Source organism: Microtus oregoni, unplaced genomic scaffold (assembly GCF_018167655.1).
Source record: "Microtus oregoni isolate MIOR12 unplaced genomic scaffold, Mior012 000020F_ref0000438, whole genome shotgun sequence".
NCBI lineage: Eukaryota > Metazoa > Chordata > Mammalia > Rodentia > Cricetidae > Microtus > Microtus oregoni.
The window spans coordinates 17892510-17901582 of NW_024543079.1; positions in this window are offsets into that span (position 1 = coordinate 17892510).

The window sequence follows — 9073 nt, forward strand, 5'->3', positions numbered from 1 at the left end:
GAAGAAGAAGAAGAAGAAGAAGAAGGAGAAGAAGGAAGAAAGAGAAGGTATAGCTGGTTTCCTACCTATCCCACTGACACCATTTTTGCTATACTTGCCAAGGTGGCTCTAACTATTCTAATGTCTTCCAGTGCACAAGAATCCCTAGAATGTGTATATCAGAGAGAAGAGCCAGAGAGATGGGGATGCTCTTGTTTATAAGCAGCTGTAGGGAAGGTGCTCACAAGGCCCCGCCCCTAACTGTGGAACTAGTGATAGCTGATGGCTGCTGTGAACAAGAATCAGTTTCCTTTAAGTACACTGTCTCTGGTGTGTCAACTCACCACCAGTGGATGGCCCAGTACCCATGAGTGCATGAGCAGTGCAAACTGGACTCTGTGGGTAATAAAATAAAACTAAAAGACATGAAGTTGGAAGGGGTGGGGTAGGTCTTGGAGGAGTTACATGAAGGAGTAGGGGTGAAAATGATCAAAATATATTGAGCAAGTGTATGAACTTTTCAAATAACTAATATAATATAATTTTAAAAAGAAAGAAAGAAACCTTAGCCAAGATGGGAGTCTCGATTCACCCTGCAAGCACATGGGAAACTTGGTGCTCTGAATCTGACCAGCACTCAATGTTATCAAATGGAAATTTTGCCAGTATAGCCAGTGATGGCTGTAATCCCAGCACTTGTAAGAATTGAGGCCAGTTTGGGATGGAGATGTAGCTCAGTGGTTTAGCAAGTGTCTAGTTTGTACGAGACTGAATTTGACCCTTAACATCACAAAAGGGAAAAGAAAGGATTTTCACATGCTTGACCCTGATTACAGAGATTATTGCTTCATTGTTTTTTAATTTAATTTCAACCCTATCTGTGTGTGTGTATGTGTGTGTGTATGTGAATATGTTTCTGTTGATCGAAGGAGTTTGTGGGTATTCAGGTACCCACAGAGGGAGTCAGATCCCTGCTGTGTCTCCCCTGTTGGGGAGACACCATACAGATGTCTATTCACCCCATGGAGACCTCATGATAAACCAAAGTATGGAAACCATCAAAGTCCAATCTGGTCATCAAATGATTTTTATTGGAGTTACTCACAGGAGCAGAGATGACTCAAAGACAGCTGCATCACTGAAACACAATCCAGCATGGGCGACAGCTCACAAAGCTGGGAACCTGGAGCCCACTGCACAGCCTGTAGTCAGCTCATCAGATTAGATCATGTCTTTTCCAGGTGTCATGGTCTAAACCTCTTCCAGGCAGCTCAACTGGTTTCTGCTTTTCCAAGCAGCTGGTCTGGTGTCAGAGACTTTGCAGTCTCAGTTTCCTTCTGTCTCAGGGACATTCTTAGCTTTTACTTTTTACTCTTACAGGAAGGGGACTAGTGAATCTGGTTAGTTTCAGGGACATCCTGAAGCTATTTTGCTTTGTTTACCTTCCTGTTTAAAGAGCTTCCTGCAGGATGGAAAGTTTTGATCTGGAGGAAAACTGTTACACAGCAATGCCCTAAAGCTGGAGCCACAGGTAGCTGTTAGGTGCTTGACCTGGGAAGCAAACTTGGGTCTTCTGGAATAGCAAGCAAACATCCTTAACCATTGAGACATCTCACCGGCTCCTCTCCTGGCTTTTTTTTTTAAATATTTATTTATTTATTGTGTATACAATATTCTTTCTGTGTGTATGCCTGAAGGCCAGAAGAGGGCACCAGACCTCATTACAGATGGTTGTGAGCCACCATGTGGTTGCTGGGAATTGAACTCAGGACCTTTGGAAAAGCAGGCAATGCTCTTAACCGCTGAGCCATCTCTCCAGCCCCTCTCCTGGCTTTTACACTGATGCTTGGGATCAGAACTCAGGTTCTCATGCTGTGCAGCAAGTGCTTTATGGACAGAATCATCTCTGCAGTCTCTCATATTTTACACCTGCTCTTAAATGAGTTGGCCCAGGCTCTTTGAGCCTCATTCACCTTATCCCCCATGTATGATAAGGTTATCATAATAGCACTTCTTATTTGTTACTGTAGATGAAGTGGGGACATTCACATAGCGCGCTTCACACAGCGCTCCGCCCTGGAAAGACTAATAATTGACAACTTGTTCTTCTTGCTGTGGGGTGCATACTAACTTGTGAAACTGCGACAATGACAAATGGACAAGCTTGTTAACAACCATCATCAAAAGACACACCTGCCTGGCCATGCAAAGCAGAAAGGACCGTGGTCTTAGTGACACCACTACTACCCTCTGCCTCTTTCAGCTTCCCACAGCTGACCCACAGACCAAAACACCCCACCAACCCCCCACTTCCATGTTATTCTTAGAAGTAGACCCAGAGTCCTTCAGCTGCTCCTCTGTGAGAGAGATTTTCCCTGCTCCAGGAATCTCCACCTAGAACCGGTTTCAGTTCTGATGCTAGGCCAGAACAAACTGAGATTGCATTCAGGTGCTGGAAACAATGTCCAGCTGGGATACTGAATCCATCCAGGACTGCCAGTGAGCACCAGGGGGAGCACAAAGATCATGCTTTTCGAAAGGAAAAGCCAAGGCCTTTGTCCACTGAAGAGAGGCGGGAACAGAGCTGGCAAACAGCTGCATTGGTCTGGTCTGATGCTAACCACTCAGGTGCAGGAAGGACATGGGGTCAACACACGAAACTCAGAGTGCTTGAGACAGCAGGGCAGGGCTCATGCTGGGCTGACGCTAAATGAACAGGTTGGGTCCAGGTCTTGCATTCATGCATGAGCATGTATCAGTGTGTACAAACTGCCCCAAATGTCAAATGACAACAATCGTCTTATGCACAGCCACTGTTGACTGGTGTAAACCATCTCACCTGGGTCCGGGAGTTGCCTGGACTCTGCCCAAGTGGATCTCCCTTTGGGTTTCTCATGGGTTGCAGTCAGAAAAGCCATCAGCTCCACACATTTCAAAGGCAGATTCATTCATAGGTTTAGCAGGTGACACTGACTATATCCTGGGGCCTTGTCTGAAGCTGTTGTACATGACACTCACATGGCCTGGGTTTCCTCACAGCATAGGGTTGAGTTCCCTTAGTCCATAACTGGAATGTGCTATCTAGTTTTTCTGCGTTTTTTCAGTTCTAGTTCCACTGGTAATGAATTCCACTGTCCTGCTCTATGGGGTTACAGGTGGTTGTGAGCTACCTAATATGAAGTCTAGGATTTGGACTCAGGTCCTCTGGAAGAGTGGTATGTGGTGTTTTACTTTTTAAATGTGTTTTGCCTGCATGTATGTCTGTGCACTATATGTATACCTGGTGCCTTTGGAAGTCTTGAGAGTGAATTCCTTGAGCTGGAATTACAGGTGGTTGTGAGCCACCATGTGCAAGCTAGGGATAAACCTCAGGTCCTCTGCAAGAGCTACAAGTGCTCTTCTCCACTAGGCCAGCCTATCTCCAGCCCAAGTAATATCATTTTTCTGTGCTTCTTTTTGAGCCTCTGTAAAGTGAGGACAATAAAAGAAATGGCCTCATAGGGCTCCTGAGCAAATGCAGTATCAGCGCCTTCCCGGCATAGAAGAACTCAGTATATCTTTGGCATTATTAATAAAAATGGGGGCTGAAGAGATGGCTCAGTCGATTCAGTGCTTTCCATGCATGAGGACCTGAATCTAATCCCTAGCACCCACGTAAAAAGTTAGGCGCTAGCTCACACCTGCATCCTGATGAGGTGGAGAAAGAGGATATCCGAGGCTCCCTGGTCAGTCAGTCTAGCTGTATCAGCAAGCTCCAGGTTCAGTGAGAGACCCTGCCTCAGAACATAAAGTGGAGAGCAATTGAAGGAGACACCAGATGTTAACCTCTGGCTTTCACACCAAGTGTACACAAATGAGAACATGTACACATATACACAAAATAATGACGGTTAGCATTTTTTCTATTTATTTTTCTTATTGGGGGCAAGGCACATGTGTGTCACAACTCTCATGTGGATGTCAGAGGTAACTTGCAGGAGTTGATTCTCTTCTTTCATCATGTGGGTTCTAGGGATTGAACTCCGGTTTTCAGGCCTCATGGCTATGGCTTGTATTCACTGAGCCCTCTCACTGACCCTGACAGCTACAGTTTCTAAGTCAGGATGATGTGGTAGCTGTAGGTACAGCCTTCCTGTCTGTCACCCACTCCCAGCTCTGTCATTTACTCACTGTGTGCCCTTAGGGAAGCCATTAAGCACTCTGTGCCTCGGTTTAGCCTTCTGTAGAACAAGGCTTGCACTGCCTGTCTTCTGGGCTTGCCGTGAGTTAGTACACAACAAGTGTTCACACCAGGGCCCTGCACCTAATCAGGACAACCTAAGTGTCATACAAGCTACTCATTGCCATCTCCAGTCATCCACTCTAACCTCAGGTCCCACGGACAGCACCGGAATGTGTAACGATCTCACTGAGCAGAACCGAATCAATGTCTCTGCAAGAGTGGTTTTACAGCCTCATTTCATGGGTGAAGGAACTGAAGGGTGACTCTGAGTCTCAGCCTCATGTCCTGTCTAAACAGAGCTCTTTGTCATGCTTCTGAGGCTCTTATCAGTCTCTGTGGAGAGGGAAAGAGGAGGCAGGGCTGTCAGAAAAGCCTGGCTCCTGTCCCTTCCTTCTACTAGCACCTGGAGCAAAGTGGTCTTTGGCAATTGTAAATAGAACTCTAGGATGACAATGCTGAGAGCCAAAGCTGGGATCCCCAACCACACACGCCCTTCCCGAGCTCAGCAATCTCAAGCCCTAGTTCCTGGGTGGCACTTCTGCCCTCTCTCCTCTGTCCTGTTTCCCCTCCACAGCCCAAGGTTCAGGCCTTTCACTGAGTAAAAGCCAGTTTTCCTAACCCAAGATCAAAGTGTTGGCCAGGCTAAATCCCTCTGCAGGCTCACTGGAAAACTGTCCCTTGCCTCTGGCTGTTCCTGGACCTGAGACTGCACAACTCCGGTTTCTGCCTGTCTACCTCACCTGTGTGCCACAGCAACGCGGAATAAAACTGCGAGCCAAAGCAAAACTTTGTTTGTAAGTTGATCGTCTCAAGCCTTTTGTCACGACATTGAAAAAGCAGCACAGACTTTTAATAATCAACTGGATGATATGGCTCTGTATTAATTTCTCTCTACTTTTTTGCTGATTAATAATCATGACGATGCTTTTGTTGTATTATTTCCTATAAAGAGCCTGGGGAAATAATTCTGTCCTACAAGGGTAACTTTTTATGTGTGGATAATTTAACACTTTCACGTTGCAAAGCTTGATGACATGGAAATCCCAAGGATTGTTGTAAATTCAGGGAAATTGCTAAGCTTTTTTCATATTGGAACTCTTAAGTCTCACTGTATGGTGACTAATCTAAATATTCTCTGAGCTGACAGCACATTAACCAGCTTATTGTTGATGTCCCCATTGTGGTGGTATATTATGAGCTGTCTATTTCTTCATCCATGCCAGCATTTCATGTCAAGAAACATAAAAGCTTAAATCTTTCTTGGTACATTTATGATTCACCCCTTTTTTTGAGACAGTCTCACTATGCGGTCCTCATTGACACAAACTCACTGTGTAGGTCAGACTGACCCCATACTAACAAAGACCCACTTCCCTCCGCCCCCTGGGTGATGGGATCATACTCAATCCATTTTATTTAATTAATTAATTTATTTTCTTTTTGAGATGGGGGTCTCTCTATGTAGCCCTGGAAGTCCTGAACTCTCTATGTAGCTCAGTCTGGCCTTGAACTCACAAATGCCTGCCTGCCTCTTCTCCCAAGTGTTGGGATGCTGCTCCACCATGCCAGGCCTTTCTTTGAATTAATTAGATTATTAAATGAGCAATGATGTGATCATCATTTTTGATCTGGAAGGTATCTACTTCTCTTAATGAATTACTAGTTCGCTGTGTTCTGCAGGACATCTCTGTAGGCATCGGATATTGCCATGGCAGATACTCCACAGAAGATGTGACCTGCTACAATGAGATCATACAACAAACACTCATACTGGCTGCTTATAGCATTGCTACACGCCTGTGCTCAAAAAAAAAAAAAAAACACAAGTCTGTGCATTTGGGGCTTTGTTGTTTTAATTGGAAAAGAGGAAAAACATATACTGCACCAGTGACTGTATAGGGTGCATTACAAAACGGTTTCTGTTGTGTGTGTACATGCACATTTTATATGCATGGTCCTGCATGTGACTATGGGCATGTTCCTACCATGACAAGTGTTTGAAGACCAAAGGACAGTTCCAGAAGTGAGTCCTCACCTTCCACCTTTTATGGGACAGGGTTTTTCATGATAGCTGGTCTGAGAGCTTTGGGTAAATTTACCTGTCTCCACCTTCGACTTTCGTGTAGGAGCACTGGAGTTACAGACATTGAACTCTTAACTCTATGTGTTCCGTTTTTACATGGGTTCTGGGGATTCGAACTCAGATCCTTATACTTCAAGGCAAGTACTTTTACATACTGAGCCCTGGGTTTCTGCTTTAACTGACCTGTGTGAGAGCCAAATCTTCTGCTTAAGTTATTGTGTCTGATGATGAGAAGCCTTTTCCATGGACTAGCTTCCAACCGTAGTGCTATTTTGTTTATGATTTAACAAATAAAGCTTACCTGAAAATCAGAGTGCAGAGCTAAGCCACTAGAGGCCAGGCAGTGGTGGCACACACCTTTAATATCAGGACTTGGGGGACAGACGGATCTCCTTTAGTTCAAGGCCACACGGGGCCACACAAAATTGATCCTGTCAAAAAGAGAAACAGAGCTTACACACCTTTAATCCCAGCACTAGGGAAGTGGAGACAGGACTGACATGGTTAGGTGGAGAGAGGAATATGAGGTGGGAGGAGACAGGAGCTCAATGCAGTCTGAGGCAGTCAGTCTGAGCTTGCAGTCTGAGGACAGGACCGCCCCTTTGGTCTGAGCACTGGTAGAGGTAAGAACTCTAGTGGCTGCCACTCTGCTTCTCTGGTCCTTCAGCTTTCCCCTCCTGATAGCTGACTCTGAGTTTTATTATTAAGACTAATGAGAACTGATGCAACATCCAACCTTGTTTCCTGCCCTGTGTACACATTCCTGATGTATTATCACAGTTTTTGTTTCACCAACATCGTGTGACAGGGAGTTGGAGTGGAAAAGACATTGATCTTAATGGATTACACTTACATATGATTCCCACAAAGCTTGCCGAAACACCTGACCATGATGGTGGAGACAGCATCAATGATGTCCCCCAGCTATTTGCTTGAGTGATGGCTCTAACATCAACCCCAAGGTAGGAAATAAGAGCCACACTTGAATGTGAACCCTGTTTGCACCGTTCCTAATGACGTGACCTTAGACGAGTTGTGTTTCGTCTCTTACAGACTTCCTTATTTCACAAAAAGGAAAACTCGTAACGTCTGTGTGGTTGTTTATAAACGAGGCAGCCTGCTCCTCCAGGAAGGAGCCTAGGCTGTATTTATAACCTAATACTGGATATCACTGTTTCAAGATATATTATTGATACTTATTATGAAGCTCAAGAGATTTAAATTAGCCTTAGATCATTATGTTCTGACATGATTTTCCTCAGATTCAAGCAACTGGCTTTAGCTATTAAAAGTTATAATTCAGGCTGAAAAATGTTTACTGCCATCAAAATTGGGGAGAGAGTGAGTCAATGTGAATGACCCTTTAGACTATAATAGTAATAATCGCCAGTGTGCATGAAGCACTTATGACTGTGGATCCTTTACATACACCATCCCAATTTTGTTTTGAAATATTGTTTGGTGTAGGTACTTTTCCATTTTACAGATGAGAAAAACTGAGAATCAAAAGGATGATGTCACTTTCTGCAGGGACCTCGAGTGTGACAGGAGTGTCAAGTTGACTGTGCTGACTCCATTTTGTTACCTCAGATGGCCTTGGTCTTGCCGAGTAGAGTGCCAATAACTAACTGTAAGAGACATCTTAAGAAAAACAATTCCGGGAAGAAAAACAAAGCAAAGATGTGACCTCACTATTTTTGCTAATCACATTTTTTAGTTTTTGAAATTGCTTGCAGGTGCAGGAAGGGAACCTTAAGGGCTTTCCAGCTAGAATGTGGTTTCCTTGCTTAAATATGGACCCCGGAAAGGATCGGGGTTGCCCTTGGGTCCCGAATACCGAGGTGCGGCCACTACCAGGCTGGAATAAATATTTTGAATTGGCTCATAGATCGTGTTTGAGTGGTCTTCTCTAGAGAGAACCCTGCAGCATGAGCTTGTGAGTGGAAGCAATGAGCCCACAGCCTAAGGAAGTTCAGAGAGATCTTACCTTTCTCAGTAAGGCCAAGGGCCCCAAACCTGTCTCTGCTCGCTCTATCTACCCTTGGACTTTTGAGAGATCTGGTTAGTTTTTGATCTGGTTAGTTTTTGTTTGTTTGTTGTTTTTTGAGACAGAGTATCTGCATGTAGTCCTGGTTGTACTGGAGCTAATGCAGATCAGGCTGGCCACAAACTCACAGATCCTGGGCAGGTGGGCTAGGTCGGATGCCCACTACTGACGCCTCCGCTCAGCCTTCCAGCCACCCTGTAGACCTGAGTCTCTTAGCATTTCTTGACCTACCCCTGCAGTCTCCACCTCTCTTACTCCAGCATCCGTTTTCTCACGCCTCGCCTCCTCACACCACTACCCCTCCACACCGCGCCCTCTCAAGCCCCACCCCCTCCAGCCTTTCCCCACACGCCCCGCCCCCCGCCTTTCCCCCTCACGCCCTACACCTACGTCCCTCACGTCCGGCCCTCTCTGAACCGCGCCCCCACGCCCCGCCCCCTAAACCCAGCCCTCCTCACGCCCCGCCCCCTAAACCCAGCCCCCTCACTCCCCGCCCCCTCCAGCCTTTTTCCTCTCATGCCCCGCCCCTCCCACCTCCTACGGTCACAAGCCTCACTCAGCTCCGCCCCCTCGCGCCTCAAGGAGCCTCAACCTCTCAGGCTCCATCTCGCATCACTTTACGCCACGCCCATCCACATCACGCTCCTCAAGCCTTGCCCCGCCCCCGTTCCTGTCCCGCCCACCTCCCCTTGCACTGTTCAGTACTCATCCCCGCCCTCCCTCCACGCCCCCGCCCCGCCCT